We start from the raw sequence: 18,260 nt of genomic DNA, 5'->3' as shown, positions 1-18,260 counted from the left end.
CTTAAAAAAAAAAGAAATATGAGCATGTACAGGGTCAGTGAGACCATCAGTATCTGAGACAGAATCCTTATCCGTCAGTCCAACTATCGCTGCAATTCAGAAAAAGCCTCTTCTCCTTCTCCAGCGTCCATCTAAATTCAGGAGTAAGGTATTATAGATGGTGCGCAGGTCGCTTTTTTAAATGCTAAATGCTTAAATGTAAATGTAAATGTCAAAGGAAGCAAGGGAAGGTTCAAAGGAGAGGAACCATAGGAGAGGAACCATAACGTGAGCATGTTTTTGCAATTCTGTGCAGGGAAGTTCACTTTACAATTAGTAAACATTGACTAAAATTGTTGGAGTCTTTGTACAACTTTGAAGAGAATGATTAAGTCTATTTAAATAGCACCTTTCAAAGCAAAGTAACATTTAAATATATATTTAGTTTGGTTCATTTTTAACTAAGTTTACTCAAATCACTATTTTAACATCTTACCATCCTGGTAACATGTCATGTTCCTATGTTATTATTATTATTTTTATTTAGAAATAATTTGAGACAACCTGTTGTGAAAATAGAATGACATATTTTACAGATTATATAACTTTAATCTTCTTTTTATTCATGTTTTCCGATTCTTTTTTTGTTTGCTCGTGTTTGCTTTGTTTCATGAATAAAACAAAAAGTAATAATGACCAACTATACACCTCCAGCTGTACTGGATTACGTTATTTGTCTGGTGTGTGTAACAAGCATTACAGCCTCATGTGGACAGAATTAACTAGATTAAGGGTGTAAAACTCTGTTTTTTTACAAGGTTGAGTTTATTTCAGCCATGTTGTCTGAGGTTGTTATAAAACCTCCTCCAAGGCCACTCAGGTTCCCAAAACCACCAACGAAATCTAATCTCTCTCAGAAAATGTCATCAAATCCAACCTTTATTTTTTGCTTTTAAAGACCCATATCTTATCTCATGTTATTCTGACAAATCTCATTAAATTTGACCACTTTTAATTTTAATATTCTACTTTTTAACGATTCATTAGGTCCACCCTGGTTGTTAAAGCTGACGTCATAAAAGTGTAAGTGACATAAAGAGGTTGTATTGGACTTCCACACAGTGACCACAAGGGGGCAGCATATCATAAAAGATGTGTGACAGGTTCACCGGTCCCATTTTTCTGACTCTGACCTTGACAGGTTGATAGATTAGAGCTTGTAAACAACGCAGTCGTAAAGGAGATTGGCTTTGAGATCATTAAGAAGACGGAGACAGAGTTTGAAGCATGTGAGCGACTCACAGCTGCTGCAAAGGAAAACACTGGCACGGCTGTCATCAGTCGAACAGGCTTGACGACTTTCTTAACCTAGGTTTGTTTTTGTGGTTTTTGTTTTTTTGTTTTTTATTTTTACTCACCTTCCTTTGCTGGTTTAGTAACCATTCAGTCCACGGCACATGCTCCGCTGTAGATCAGTCGTCCTCAAAGCTATGTGAGGAATGTAACTTAATGCTGATAAACGTTTGGCCTTTTACAGGGGCCAAGGTTTCATCATCGGGGGGAGGTCGAGTGTGGCAGAAGCTGGACAAAAGACAATAAATGTACATAGAAATGAATTGTGATGTTGGCCACAGTTCAACACCAGACAAACTGTCAAGCAGATATTAATAAAAAGTACTTTTATGAGCTTTTGGTGTGAAAACAGGGACATTAAAGCTCCAGTGTGTAACTTTGGGTGCCAACACACTCAACAGTACGTTTACATGCAAAGTTAAGGCTGTGGTTCCACTAAGACAGGCACTGACATTTAAATCTAAGTTTAAATGTATTGACTGGGTACGTCTGACTCTGCCTCCATAGGTGGCGCTGTATCTCTATTAGCTAGTGTGTATTATATCAGTTTCCTGTTTACGTCACGGGAGGACACGCACAGAACTCATATTAAACATATACTAAGCAGGAGTAATTGGACTATGAATCGCATTATCCACGTATGTTAGTCCGACTAAGACGAGCTCGATTTTAGATGGACTAACATGTTTACATGACATTAAGAGAAGCAAATGATCTGTTTACATCAGAAGTCGGAGGTCGAAAACATGGACACAAACATATCTTGGGTTAGCCATGGTTAGCAATATCGGTAACAATGCTCTATATGGTATTTTAGCGCACAGAAACGACACAGCAACATGTGCAGGGATAAAGAAATCGAAAAGTACGACGTGTACGACTGATTTAATGTGAAACAAACAAGAAATACATTTAAAATTAACAGTAAAAGTAGCAGAATGTTTTAATATTAACTCAAGTTACAGCCGTCATGGAATCCTGTGTCGAGGTTCCAACGACCAATGGAACATACCATTACACCACGCCTCAGGTGAGTCTGCAGAACTGTTCCAACTGTTCTCTTGACACATTGGTTTCAGTGTCTCACTCATGTTTCAGAGATCCACAGTTAAGTGTGCTGCTGTCTCACACACTGCAGCTTTAAGAGGTTTTTCTTCTTCTTCTTCTTTATCTCCAGATCACCTTTTAAATAATGTGGTGAGGTCATCCAGTGGCATAGCTTATTTGCTTACCACGAAGAATCAACCAGGTGACTGATAGACGCAGGAAAACAGTGGACACATTGGAAGTGCTTTAACTCACAGAAAACATATGATATAACCTGATACAATAGTTCAGTCTAAATTACAGGTTCTCTGTGAAATGTACATGTTCAAATATCAAATAGATGTCAAGTTTTGTAGATTATTATATATTATAATATGTATTATAATATATATATTATGTATTATTATGTACAAGGAAAGACAGGTTGGAATATGACTCACTGAAAACACAACTTTCCACAACACAGTTATGGCATGACTCCGCTTGGCTCAACCCCACTTTTTCCTTTTCCATTAGGGACAGTACCTGGTACTTATTCGCCACTGGACGAGTCACAAGCACGACGTCCGACACAAGAATCAAAGCGAATAATGCTGAAATGTAGATCAGTTAAAAAGACTTAATAATCCTGAAAGCATGTGTTAATCTCCAACACCTAGCAAGAACATTTATGAAGTCTCAATATACAAACTTTCGGCGCAGCTGCAGTATCTTCATGGTCCACTGGTGGGCCGCGGCCTACACATTGGGCAACACTTGTCTGATCAACTTCGCTCTGCACGCGCAGGCCAATGAGGTGGCGCGGAGGCGGTGCGTTGCTAAGGAGGAAGTTTGGTTGAGTGTGTGAGTAGCAGCCATTCAGCAGCGGTGGCTGAAGCGATTGGACTGTATACGTCTCTGTCTGCTCTTTCTGTGGAATTTGAATTATTTTGGCCCGGCACGGTTCGTGAGACGGAGGTGACGGCATCAGTGGGGTCGCAGCGGTAGTCACAGGTAGGTCGAGTGAGTGTGAGAGCGTTGTTTCTTTAATTAACCTGCCCGGAGGTGCTTGTTAGCTCGCTAAGCTAAACAGCACTAGCGCGTATGTGTGTGTTTTTCTGATGCGGCACACGCAGCTACGCTAGCTCCATGGTCGTTAGCTCCGCGTATACCCAGTTGTGCGGCATTTAGCTCGCTTGCTAACCCGACTCGACAGCAGGGTGAGCCGCACATGAGCTGTGAACCTGTCCACCTCCAGTTAATGGACGTTGGGGAAGCTCTGCTGCTTCAACCCCGCCGACCGACTTAGCTAGCTAACGTCAGAGATGAAGCTAACGAGACTTAACTTTAAAGTAATAAACCTGACTATAAATCTAACTTGAATTAGACACATGGGATGGTGAATGTACTCTTATCATTGTCACACAATCGTAAATTGTGCATGTGTCATGTCGTTATAAATAAAGACTAGTGTGATGAGGCAGTGTTTATTTGCAGTAAAGTTTATTGACTTGGCAAATTGATTTAAATGAGTCCAAACTATATTAACATCTCACTATATGATAATATCGCAGTAATTTGTCCACTGTATTACTTATTTATTGCAATAGTATTCATGACAGGGTTGTTTTAATATATTAAAAAAATGTTTGGGCATTCGGGCTGCAAGTAATGATTATTTTCATAATTGATTTATCTGTCGATTATTTTCCAGATTCATCGATTTGGTCCATAAAATGTCATAAAATGTTGTAAAATATTGATCAGTGTTTGTCAAACCTGGACATGACGATGTCTTTTGTCCAGTAACCAAAATGATTCAGTTTTTATGATTTCTTAGTTATATGGAGCAAAGAAACCAGACAATATTCATATTTAAGAAGCTGAAATGTCTCAGAAACTGGTTTTAATTCTTCATAAAATGCTGAATAACTGAATAATCTATTATCAAAATAGTTGAAGATCAATTTATTAATCGAGTAATTGTTTCAGCCCTAATGGGCATCTTGATGCCAATATGCCCACAATGCAAATGACTGAAGATACAACCACTGGCCACTTTGTTAGGTACAGAAGACACCTATTAAAATGTCTTCAGCTGCTTCAAAGTTGGATGTGTTGTGTGATTAGAGACGATCTATCTTCTTAATACCTTGTTTGTAACAAGTGGTTGTTAAAGTCACTGTCGTCTTTCTATCATTTCAAACTAGTCTGGTCATTATCGTCTGACCTCTTACATCAACAAGGCATTTTCACCCAGATAACTGCTGCTTACTATTGCACCATTCTTTATAACCCCCTAAAGGTGGGTGTGTGTCAAAATCTAGTATATTAGTATTGCCTGAAAATGGCACCAACAACCATGTCATGTTCAAAGTTGCTGAAATCACCTTTCCTCCTCATTCTGATGTACGGGTTGATTGTCAGCAGGTCGTCTCAAGCATAGCTATGTTCCTGAATTAAATTGTCGCCATGCGATTAACTGGTTAGATATTTGTGTTAACAAGCACAAGTACCTAATAAAGTGGCAGAGAATCAAACATAAAGGATGCTACATGAGATGATGGTCCCTAGTTTGTTGCCCATATCCCCAATCTCTGCTCCACTGTGCCTGAAACAGACCTACTGTGCTTGCTCAGAAGACCGTGACAGTATTGAGACACTTTTGTTCTCGCAATATCATAAAAATTACAAAACTGTTACATCCCTTTCTGAAATCACAAACGGTTAAAACACACACAGCTGTTAAACGCATACATCCAGCACCCTGCCATAAGACAAGTAGATGTAAATTACGACTCATAAATATTTGTGAAATGTGATAATGTGCCCCAGATTCTCTCTCTATGGTAATGATATATAGAGTTTACTCCTTGGAACAACCGCAGAGAAAAAGATTTCCATTTTGGTCTGTCAACCCTGACCAGATAAACATCAGTGATCAGATTACCTGACGAATATATCCACACAAGAGACTATGATTATACCCACAGCAGCTCACACATTTGGCTGAAACATCTTGTTTATTGGACAGCATCCACGTTTGGATGTCTTCAATAACCACAGTCCTGTTTTTTAAACATTATTCTTTGACCTGGGTTACTACAAGCTGATAAAGGGCTTATTGTCTTTTGAGCTTTATTGATGGAAAATACATCAGTTTTGTTTTAAAAGTCCAAGATAAAAGCTGTCCATTGTGTTTTCTAACACCAAAGTTACTTGTATTAGTAAAACATGACTGGCGCGACCAACATGTGGAGGATAAAGCAGTAGAAGATGGATGAATGAATGTTGATTTCACCTGTTTTATATGCCATTCAGTCTATATATAGAATATAATATATTCAGTTGTCTTCAAAACACATTAAAACAGCATCAAATCCAGACAATCGATTAATCAAATCATCTGTGCTTGCAAAACCAGTGGAACAGTGAATAATGTGGATTCATGTTTTGTTGATCCACCTATTTCTATTTATGTTAATAGTGCAACACATTTTGTACCACTTTAAAATGGTACATATCTTTTGTAAAGACAAAATCTCACACGCTCTTGAAGAGACGTGGGTGAATTATGAAGGGTTTCACCCACCATAACTCTTGCTTTAGTTTATCCTACAGAATGAGGGAGGGACTGGCTATGTGCCATCAAACCCACTGTGCAAGTCTGTCAGCTGTTTGAGAGAGAGACAGCAGAGAATGAGAGAGTCTCTGTCCAAAGTATTGTGATTCAGAAACTAATGCTACTCCCAGCAGTCTCTCCAGTTCTTCAGAGAGAGCCCTTTTTGTCTTGGTAGTGATTTGTACATGTGAATGCTGAGTGATGATGCAACAACAGAGATAAACTCTCTGTGCAATGATGCTGCAATCAAACTGCTTCACTTTTGTCCCCTGATAGTAGCCAGATAGATAGTTACGCTTTTCACCACTTGTGTTGAAAGTGCAATGGAAGCTTCACTTTCAGTGCACGGGAGACTTGGTTTACTGGAGATGACAGGAATGGTAGATATGTGTCTGTGTCTCTTTTTGTGTTTTTTGGCATCAACCAGTTTGCTTTAGGGCAGTTTCAGTCCCTGGCCCCTGTCTTGCACTAAGCCCTATACTGTTTATCTTTCAGTCTAAATGTATGTAGGGGCTGTTGTATCATATAAAGTATAACCCATGCTTTTTGTCAACATCACAGCTCATTAAAGATGCATGTACAGAAATGATACTATGTATTAGAGATGCAACGAAAATTGGGCCCATGCACCCTTATTGTCTGATATGTTCAATGAGATCCTCCTAAATATTTTCAGAGATTCTTAATTGATTTATTATTTGAAGCATGAATATTAATCTATACAATTGTAATGCCTTGCCTTAAGTGAAGTAAGTACACACAGTCCCAGCCGTAACAACAAAATTAGATATTAAAAAAAAAAATTGGCATAGTCATTTCTTTTGGGGTTTCGGTTTTTGGCCAAGTGTTTCCTAAATTTCTGTTTCGGCCAACAATGTTAATTTCGGCGTATCCCTACTATGTATGATTAGTGGGCAACTGATATACTTCTATCTTACCCCAATAAAGGCCTTATCCATTCATAGGCATGAGATGATATAAAAACTTCCCATCATGGTTATCCTGACCAAAATATTGGGGTTCGCAATACTGTTGCGATGACTGGTTCTCAAACGTAACCAGTCATAGCCTTCTGTCTGCACCTACAGTGGTCAAAAACATTGCAGAAAGGTTACATATATTTTTAGGGAATAATAAGGAATATCATAACACGTCATGCGGAAAAATGCAGCTCCCCATTAAAAAAATAAAAATAAATCACTTGTGTATGCTGGAGAGTAAGACGGGATTGTCAAGCCACTCAAACAAAATATTTATGTATTTCCCCACGCAGAATTACCTTGACAATATAAAATTCACTGCAATTAAGTTATGGTAAGTGCTTTTTATCACTGGGCGATAATATTGTATTATATATCTCATCACTATCCAGAAAACCCTCCCAAAATAAACATGGCATAATTTTAAGACATTTCTCCATACAGAGGAAACATTACAAAACGTGTCTAAACGCTGTAGTACAAATGCCAGAATACGAAATTAGTGCCTTCACCTGGGTGTCATTAGCTCTAGCCAATATAAAAACGTGTCTATTGCAGACTCATTTGACCCTGGAGTAAGTGGTAATTGTAGCCATTCCCATTGCCAATATAGCCAGATGTTGGTGTTTTGTTTTTCAGTTCTCCAATGGAAAATCTGGCTTTATTCAGTTTAATTTGTGTGGTATGATGAGAATAGGGATGTGTAAACTCAGATACAATGAAACAATGAGAGTTTTATCAAATATAGACACGTCAGTCATTTATTGTTTCAGAAACTCCCAAAACACAATAAAGGAACAAAGTTGCTTATCGTCAGTAGGTTTTACAACAACCCCCTTGTGTAATTATAATAGGATAGTGTGCCTCAAAATGAACAATGTGCAAAGAAATGCAGTAAATAATAGATAAGAACAGAGAAAATTACCTGTAAAATGGACAAATGTAACATTAATATTCAGGTTCATGTGGCCAGTGGTCAGTACAGCTGCATCATCTCAAAGAGAGACATGTTCGTTGTGTTGTGTTGTGTTGTGTTGTGTTGGAACCACACACATACTGAGTTCCATGCTCTGAGCCGTCTGGGACTGGATCCAGCAGTGACACTCTGAGAAGATTGAACTAGAGCCGAAGGTTTACAATCGGGATCTCAAATGTGCAGCTGACCCTGTTTCAACATGTAGCCCAAAATAGGTATCGCGGTATCGCATTTTGTTTGAGCTCACGACTGTGATGTGTTTGTTTGTAAGCAGTGTGTAGCACAGAGGAACACTGTTGTTTGCTGTGTGTAACAGCACTTGGCATCCATAATGTTGCGTCACTGCCTTCAAACAGTGTCAACAAAGTCTGCCATATGGACAAGACACGAAGAGGATTGAAATGCTGTATTTCTATTTATTTCTTTTTAAAATAAAAACAGAATTTTTGATAAGAAATACCAGGATATAAATCATTTAAAAAATCAGCATGACAGATGGATGATGTGCACATTTGATTTGGCAGAGATTTTCATACTGGATGTCGTTCCTGATTCACCCTCCCATGTATCTGTGCTTGGACCAGCACAAGGAGTACACTGGATGTGGCCCCCTTTGTCTGAGGTCAATTAACAGTGTCCAATTAACAATGAGCACTGGTGATGGAGCAAACCGGCAACTTCTTTGGTAATACTAGGTAATGAGTTCCTCAGATTAATTGTAAATAAATCAAATTATCCACATGGATATAGGACTTTCCCTCAACAATCCTTTTTGTCTTTTTAAATCGTTTCAAGAAATGTCTTCATCCACATGCAAAACAACTCCAAATGCTGTAGCACATATGCTGAGTTTGCACACAGCATTACATTATATAAATTACAATGTAAGTAGGAATATGGCCACAGAGTAAACCATGGCTGTGGAATTAGACAAATGATTTAATGTAGGTTGAAGTGCTCTGACTGCTTTTAACCCCATTTTCTGCAGTGTCTGTTAATAAATACACCACCACCTGACCCATAAAACACATTACATGCATTTTCTGCACACCGTCATCAAACATAGGCCACATGAAATGACACCTAAGTAGAAGAAGCTGCCACTTTATTTGCTCATGTCAAATTACAGTCATTATACTGTGTTTTTTTTTTATTTCAATTTGTCACAAACGTATAGGAGTAACAATGACTTTGCATTTGTCCCACACTTGATTTACCTGTGCAAACAACGTTATTGTCAAACTTAAATTTAACTCTTGTATTGGTGCCTCTATTGTTTTTGAAGAAGAGTTACATTACAATTGTGGATTCACTCTCCTGGTATTTAGCCATGTCAGCTCTCTTTATAACATGAGAAATAACTGTAAGCATGGACGTTGGATAGTATTTTACTGTTTTGAACATGGTTCCCCAGCATGTCCCCTTTTGGGACATTGTCGTCTTCATCTCTTAATTAGGTCCAAGAGGTATTGAGCGCCTCTTTTTCCCTGACTATTAAAACTGTGGATTAGAGTCAGGAGAGCTGGAGGTGTGCGTCATTGTATGCAGGGAGTTGCCTTTCAGGTCTGCCTCTGTGTCGCTCCTGCTCGGGTCTGCTACGGGGCTCAGGGACTCCCTTTGTCTCACCAGGCTCCTACGTAGAGTGATACTTAAGCCTCCTGTGCTGGGAAAGCTCATGCTTTATTCAGGCCTCTGATCTCTGCTTTAATTACGAGTGACCCAGGACAGAGAGACCAGTGATCTGTCTCAATGGATCGGAACTTTGTACCTTCTATTAGTCAGTGCTGAATGTGAAAGACCAAATTGCCTCATGTGTGTTTTTCACGAGGGATGAGATGATGCGGTACTTGTTATCGCATATCGGGAAATGTCAAATCTTGGCTTGAAATGGCTAGGTAGTTTTAGTAGTCTCCCACCTCTTGTTTCCTTAAGTCCTTATTTCTATCTCTTAGTGTCTTCTCTGGTCTACAAATACTTGTAATTGTTCAAAATCTTTACCGTTTGTCACATTCTACGACCAAATGTTAACTGTAAAAAGTAGGCATAACTCTATTTTTCTTAATGTGTTTTGTTGTGGTGCTTGTAGTGAGTTTTCTTAATGTATTGTCATATTTGCAGTGTGTTTTTCTTAATGTGTTATTGGGTTTGCAGCATTTTTTTCTTAATGTGTCGTGTTGTGATATTTGCAGCGCCCTGACCTCTCAGGGCCACCGTACAATAGACTTAAAATCATGTTCCTACATCAGACATAATATATTTAGAGGGTAATTGTGATGGAGCCGCTCCCTCAGCCCGGTCATAACATATTTGCATAAACGAAGCCTATTTCTTTGCCCCAGTGTCGATAAGAGAATAAACACTAATATCCCTTTAAGTTGAGTTTAGAACGGATAAAATATATGTGAATAATTTGCAATGAAATGTGAGTGAACGGTTTTATATATTTTAATTGAGTGACAGTCCTAATTATAACAAAAAACTTTTTGGTAGTAGCTTAAAACCACAGTTTTTGTATGTCACTCCTCATTTCTGTTACATCTCACTGTCCACAGTACATGTGACAGTAGCACCACTCCCTCGCCTATATGGCTGCACACTTTCCATTTCCTTGACGACAGTGACAGTCTGCATGCTGCTGTGTCCAGTGTAGTTCTGACTCATCTGTAGTATAGACCAGCCTTACTTGGCCCCACCTACCATCATCGCAGTAGACGCGTATCAACGTTGCCTTGGCACCGGTTTCCTGGTAACCGCTACAGCGCATCCAGAGTGACGCAGCGATAAAAACATGGCCCCACAAAATGAAATTCTTTCCTATGGCAGGAAAGACCCAGAATGCAGAATTACATTTCAGTCTCAGCCTCAGACGTCACCTCAGACCTTTTTTGTGCTCTTTCATTAAAGTACAGCAAAATTTTGACATTTGATTTTTGCAAACACAGAGCTCCTATTTAATATTCAAGCACTGAGTATTAACGCTGACTTTAAATTAAAGCTAAATGCCACCGGTGTTGTGAAAGCTTTACATTCATCTCTTTGATTGAAACCAGCAGAAAAAGATTTATTTATTTATTTATTTTCCATGTTTAGATATTGTTTGATAAAATGCGACTGATGCAAATCAAAAGTTTTCCAGTTAAAATAATTTTTGCACTGATGTGTTTTGAGAGTGTTTGCTTGTTTTGTTTATAAAAACAATGGTATTAAATGTAAGGCTGCATATAACGATTATTTTCTCGATTAATAATTAAAGTGTTTGGTCCATAAAATGTCAGATGATGTTGTTAAATGTTGATTGGTGTTTCCTAACAACAAAAAATAATCAGTTTTAGAGATGTCCTTGTTATTTGAATATCAATATTCACAAGAAAAAAAACATCTTAACTGATTTAATAGCATAGTTGGCAATCGATTAATTGTGTTAGGCCATAATTATATAAAGTACAGTTAGAAGGTTTTTGTCTTTAGCTAAAATGGCTAAAACAAACACTCTTCCTTTGGCGTTACATCTTTCATGTCTGCACATTTCACTGCTTTCCGATCAGACTCTCTTGCTGACTCATGGTATTCAGGGAAGCTCCTTGTAGCTCATATGGGTTTATTTGGACCTGTTCTGACTGTTGTGTAACGGCCGTGTGTCTGATCCAAAGTCCACTGGCTACTGTAACTGCTCCGGTTAGATAACTCCATGGAATGATTCCGTGCAGAAATTCAGGTCCAGGATTGATGGTGTATTTTAGTTATACTGTTATTGCTGCAGTGATTAAACTGTTGTTGTTGAAGCAGTCTTGCAGGTGAAATGAAGTTGTGTGACTGAATTGTTGACAGTGGAGGGAGGATCAGCATGGCAGCCAACCCTGTAGCCTGGCCTAATCGATGTTGAACGTTCCCCTGCACAAGAAAGATGTCAATTATTAATGAGATAAATATCATGTTCTGCTTCAGGTAGAGAGCATACGTTTTTGTTTATAAATCATTGTTGCCAGTTTGCATTTGTATCAGACACCAGACTGATGGTTTAAAAAGCTATTATTATTATTAAGTAATTAATTAATTACTTAATAATAATAATAATAATAATAATTATTATTATTATTATTATTATTTTCATTATTGATTTGATTTGTAGATCATTTTCTTAAGATAAGATAATGCTTTATTAGTCCTACAATGGGGACATGTACGGTGTCAGCAAAAACGCTAAGGGCAACGATAATAAATACTACAAATGCACTTTCTTAATTAATCAAGTACTTATTTGGTCCACAAAGCATTTCAGAACATTTCCCAAACCTCAGAAATGTCTTCTTTTATCCAAACCCTAATATGAGTCTGTTTATAATTATTTCTTTGTTATATGGAGCAAATAAACCAAAGTTGTTGTTTTACTTTATTGCATAACAACTGTTTAGTTATTCATTTAGTCATTGGAGAGGTCAATCTGTTTGATTTGTCCTCTCAGACTTGCAGGTAGTTGAAGTCTTTTCCCAGAGTAAAAAAAGAAAGAAGAGGTGATCAGTGCAGCAGTGTGGTTAAGAACACATTTCCTGTGTGTTGCATCACTGTGCAGTAAGTGCTGCCTTGAGCACTGCAGCTTTTTTGTTACCACATAATTATGGGGACAGGTGTATGAGCAGCATGCGTGTGTGTGTGTGTGCCGCTTGTTCGATATATGTTGGATTGCAAAACCAAGGAAGAGGGAGTGTGTGTGTAGAAAAGACAGAAACATGCAGTGGCCAGTTCACACACACACACCCCACACCATTGCACCATTCCTCCAGCACCACGGAGCAGTCAGTCTGCGGAGAGGATGTCAGGCTTGTGAGAGTGCCACTGTGCTGAGTCGACAGGAGGGGAACAATGGCTCCGCTGTGCTGCTCGTCTCTTTGGCTGCCTTCATGCAGCATTTCACAGAGGGGCACCGTCGGCTTTTGGCTCGGCCAGGCTTGTGGACCAGGCCTTTGCCTGCTGGCCACTGACCCGTTGTGCCCACAGTGCCTGCAGTTCGTCAGGACTCTGAGGAATACTGATTATCCTGCAGTAATTGGTGCCTCTGGCTGATCAAAGGTGCTCAGCTGATTGTGGAGCCATGGTATTTTTCCACTCTCTGCCTTGTTGCCTGTTCATCTGCCTTCTTACATACTCCGTAGAGGTCAACCAATATGGGTTTTTCTATGGCCGATGCTGATTTTCATAGTTGATGCCAGTTTTTTTGGGAGGCCTATATATTTAACCGCTTTTAACTATTTAATGACAATAAATAACTTAACTTCAGCAACAGCACTCATGGTCTCTACGTACATTGTATGTCTGCACTGCAGTTCAGTTATATACAGTATTTTTTCAATAAAAGTATGTTTAAACTAAATATTTAATACATGAATCTCATCAAAAATAAACGTTTAGTTAAAAGGTGGATTGTTTAAAATATGACAACAGTGTGATTGTTGCTCAGACCTCATTTTTAAACAAAGGAAGGCACGGTTCGACTTTACTGTCCTGCCTTATGTGCTTCCTTGTTAAATGTTCACCAAGCTCTGGATAAAAACAAGTCGTTTTATTCGCCTGCCTGAGTTTGTTCTGTGGCTGCAGAGAAAACCCTTGATTACCCAGCTATTCGTCTGTGTGAGTGAACATGGTGAAATCACTTCTTCATCTTAAAGCCTTGTACTTTGGACTTCAGACAAACGAGTTGTCCAATGTTTTTTTTTTAACGAACCGAAAGTGTGCCATTACTGCTGAATCATTACTGGCACTAAAATAGAAGCTCCATGGAATAAATTGCCTGCCATGTGGAGACCAATGCTTGCATAACCATCACTGTGAGGTTAGAATCACTGAGTCAGAAATGTGATGACAATATCTCATTTATAACTATGGTTTACATGTTCACAGGCACTGTAGCTGGGACTAGTTTCCCAAAAATAATCTCCAGAATTTAGCCATATTTACCATGATTTACATATACATATAACATTACCAAAGACTTGATGTTCTTAAATGTTTTGTTTAGTCTATAAGCCCAAATTATTCAGTTTTAATGAATGCTTCGTTACATGGAGCAAAGAAACTGGAAAATATTCACATTTAAGAAGTAGAAAAATTCTTATCTTTCTTATACTGCTTACATTTATAAAAAACATTATATTCAGTAATTGATTTATTATTGATTTATCTTTCAGACCCAGTGTGACTACACAGTTGCACCTTCAAATATGCTGTTCCTGGCACTTGTAATCCGGAAATGAGCTCCAGAATCTTTTCCAGTGTTTCCAGTTCCCTATGTCTACAAAAACAGTGAACACAAAAACTGTGTGCACCAATCGAATTTAACCAGATAGAAGTGACACATTTCAAGCCATTCAGATTTCAGACAGTGTTTCGATGAAAAATATAATAAAACGCACACATCCTCGCAGGTTTACAGCAGCTGTGCACCTCCTGTATGTCATTTTCCAGAAATTAAGTCCTGCTCCACCTGTGCCGGAGCTGCGCCATAAATCTGCTGGGTAAACAGCCAGGTAGCACTCAGAGTTTGGCATACTCTGTTGTGTAACTTGGTATTCTACGATCATCCCTGCCTAGACAAATTCACAGCTCAAACAGGACACAGAGAGCAAAGCTCAGGTAGGTGGACAGAATTCCTGAAATGAGCAAGCAGCTTCACAGCTGCACTGAATACTCCAGCTCTCCATTTACATTTGTGCTCACGAGACCAGTTTGTTTGGCCGATTTCCCGGCGTCGGTAAAACCCACCTGGCACCTTGTGGACTCGCGTTACTCTTTAACGTGGTTTCCTTTCTCGTTTTAAAGCTGAATCAAAAGGAAGTCTATAAGCTCAAATACCTGTGTAGGCACAATTCTCTCTCTAATAATTCAACGTAAGATCAATTTACCTAACCCCAAGGGCATATCAGGTTAAAAAGAAGAACAAAAGAAGTGTGTCTGTGTATGTGTGAGTGCACTCCAAAACACTTTAAAATGTAGACCAGTGTTTTCACTTCCTGCTGTTTGACGGTTTAGACTGGTTTAAGGGTGGCGGTCAGAAGTAGGACTGCAACAATTGATAGATTAGTAATTGACAACTAAATTAATTGCCAGACGCGATACATTTCTGAATTTGTTTCAGTGTTTTTTCATTTTAAAATAAATACAAGGTCTCCGATTTCAGCTACAGTCTTCATTTTAGTTTCTTTGCTCCTCTGTTACTGTGAAGTTTAATGTCTTCAGTTTATAGACAAATAAGGTTTCCCATTGTTGTCCTTTTGGGTTTTGGGTTTTATGGCCTTGGTTGAAGAAGGAGTAGGATTAATACATCAGATGTGACTGCAGGCCCTTACACACACCACAAGACCAGGTTTAGGAGAATCTGAAAAGTTTTGTATTGTTTCGGCTTCTTGACTACAAGGAACTGGTGTTTAAGGAGCCCTAAAATGCATTTTTATTATTGGAAAATGCGTCCCAGAGTTAAAAAGAAGTTCCAAAACTTGCCCTTTTTTCTGTATACAACAACTTTGTGGAAAAACTATGACATCATAGCCCCAACCCTGCTAGCTGTATGTGTCTTCTCTAATTTTGGTGTCTTTCTGTGGCCATGTTACAGCACCACACACAGACCTGGCATATATACTACTACAGCAGTGGCATACATTTGTGTGTACATTTCTTAAAATGCAGCATGTGTGTGTGTGTGTGTGTGATGCCGTATTTACAGAATGTTTTTGCATAATCATTGAAGCTCTGCCTCCCTCCATCCTCCCAAAGATAGGTGACGAAGTGTGTGTGTCTTGGCCTGGTCAGAGGGCCAGTGTAGTGATTGCATGTCTGTTCACTCAGCAGGAAGTTCCTGTTTCCACTCCATCCTCTCATCACTCCTGCTGCTAGAAAAACACTGCTACCGACACACGAGCACGGGCACACGCACACCTCTCACTGACCAGTGGCCCTGTTTTGCCATTTTACTCATAGTGTTCTTGCGATAAGAATCTGTTTTATTGACTCAGCAGCTGAAACCATGGAGTGGGTTCTCTGTGTCATATTGATTCTTCTATGAGTATTTTTCCATGTAATGTAATGTTATCTTTCCCTCCCTCCCTCTCTCCCTGTTTTCCTCACTTTTTTTCACATGCAGGATTCCATCCACCCACTTTTTTAATCCTTTTTCTTTCCCCCCGTACATCTCTGTGTCCTCCTGACTCTAAACTCAGTCACTTCTATAAGTCGTCCTCTCTGCGTGTGTCTGTATTTGGGTATATCTAAGTGATACACATGTACTCAAGTGTGTATGTGATGCATCACAAAGTGTCAGAGAAGTGTGTGTGAAATGTCAGAAGCTGACAGCAGTCATCTCAGTGAAGAGTGAGAGGCCTTTATCACTCTGAAAACTCACAGTGTGACCAGTCGGTGTTCTTATATTTTTGTTTTTCTTTTGTGGCGGGGGCACACAGAAATTATTTGAATAATCACATATAATCAAATAAAAACAATGCACCAAATTTATGAAAAACAAAAATTTAGAGCCTTTCAGCCTCATATTCAATCAAAAGTTATTTATTTTCTCTTTTGCAAATCTTGTTTTCTAATTGTCAACAAGGCTAATATCAACAAATTACAGTGGCACAACCAATATATAGGTGCATCGTTTGACTAATTTCTGCTTCTGCAAACAAAGTGTAAATTATCTTGATGATATAATAAGTAATGTCCAGCCACAAATCACATAGTTGATGCTAAGAAAGGAGCATATTTAACCCTCTGTTTTTCATATACATCTGCATCTCAATCCTCAGCTCTCTTGTTATAATGACCCACAGACAAAGGCCACATTTGTCCTGTTAATCCTACTGTAAAATGTGTAAGTTATTGAAGAAATAATTCAGGAAAGGCAAAGGAAAAATTGTTGACCCTTAGTCATGTGAAACATCTGCTAGAATACCTACTACTATTGAACAAAATAATTGGCGATTCATTTAGTAATCGATTAATAATTGAGAAATGCATTTATTGTTGCACCCCTATTTCCAGTTTGTGTCCATCACTGTTACTCATGGGATGTTTTATGTTTGGCCTGAAGATGTGGCTGATTCTTGGTCCAAATAACAAGGTAAATTACATACACATTGAAAGCACACTAACATGGAACAGTGGTGCTCGTCATAACTGGCACCGATTCAGTGCTGAGCTCTCAGAGTTTCTCTGTCAGCATCTGCTTTTTCTGCAAAAAACAGCTGTCACAGCAGTGACTGTGGTGTTTAGGCCTTGCCATCAATTACTGTCACAACCGCAAGAAACTGGCTGAAAACCACGACCTCTACATGAAGATATCTGCATGAAACAAAACCAGAAAGGCGCAATTAAGGCTTTGATGAAGATAGGTTTACAGGAGCTATTGATGTTGGCGGCAGGGGAACAAGAGTATTGAGTAAAATGAGATTTGTTCTAATAAAGCCAGAGAAATCATATCCTTCACAGTGTCATTCATGATGCCTTAACTCGCGTCTGTAACTCCCACCACTGTACTCAGACACATGAAAAGTCTAGTCTTTGGTATGTAACCAGAAGCACCAGTTTAACCTGATGTACCGATCGACCTGACAAAGCAGGGAAACATCTGCCCCAGTCTGATGGCACGGGAGGCTCTGCTCAACGAGTTGCTCCTCCATGACCCTGAAACAAATATTAGCATGTCATCACTTGCAAGATCTCACTTTTGACCATCTAATACAGCACAGGAACTTGATCTTCCTACTTACAGGTTAATGCTTCATAATAGACACAGGCTCCAAGGCACTGTGAATAAAAATGAAAGAAAATACTCTAGGGATTGTGTTTTAACGGGGGCTGATGGTTTGGAATAAGGCTTAGAAATGATATGATGCAATTGAATAGCGGGATTTACTGCTCTGTTGATGGTGTTCAGTATTACTAATCATGTCTGTAATAGAGTCTCAATCAGTGGTCTCCAGTAAGTTTGTAACCACCCTAATAATTCAGTTTACATTTTAGACAGTTTTGTTTTACTTTACCTTTCTTTGCTGGGTATTGCTGCTTTTATTCAGTTGCAACCAGAGAGTTATTGTGACCTTTTTTTTAAAGTCATACATACATGCCTTTTAGTTGAAGAAGGGTTAAAGTTACTAAAATGGTATTGGCCATAAAAAAAACATATTGGTCGAACTCTATAGAGAGCCAAAACAATGGTCTCCAATTTCAGCAGGAGCCTTGTGAGCACAACCAGAACATCCTTTGAAAAGTCACAGAATAACCCATTAAGTTTGCAAACACCTCTTTTTACCTGGTGAATCTCAGAGCTGCTTTTTATTCA

General features: G+C 38.8%; 1 protein-coding gene across 6 annotated transcripts in view; it reads left to right on the top strand.

Moving 5' to 3' along the window:
* Positions 1-3,222: 3,222 nt before the first annotated feature.
* Positions 3,223-18,260, top strand: part of numb (NUMB endocytic adaptor protein) — a 52,532-nt gene continuing 37,494 nt past the window's right edge. For all 6 annotated transcript variants that reach the window (XM_044047222.1, XM_044047224.1, XM_044047221.1 and 3 more), the window contains exon 1: positions 3,223-3,372. The gene's annotated coding sequence lies outside the window, so the exon portion shown is untranslated. The remainder of the gene's footprint in view (positions 3,373-18,260) is intronic.

The sequence above is a fragment of the Solea senegalensis genome, linkage group LG16 (genome assembly GCF_019176455.1).
Source record: "Solea senegalensis isolate Sse05_10M linkage group LG16, IFAPA_SoseM_1, whole genome shotgun sequence".
NCBI classification, from domain to species: domain Eukaryota; kingdom Metazoa; phylum Chordata; class Actinopteri; order Pleuronectiformes; family Soleidae; genus Solea; species Solea senegalensis.
The sequence above is the reverse complement of the archived record's forward strand: the minus strand, read 5'-3'. Positions and strand labels throughout refer to the sequence as shown.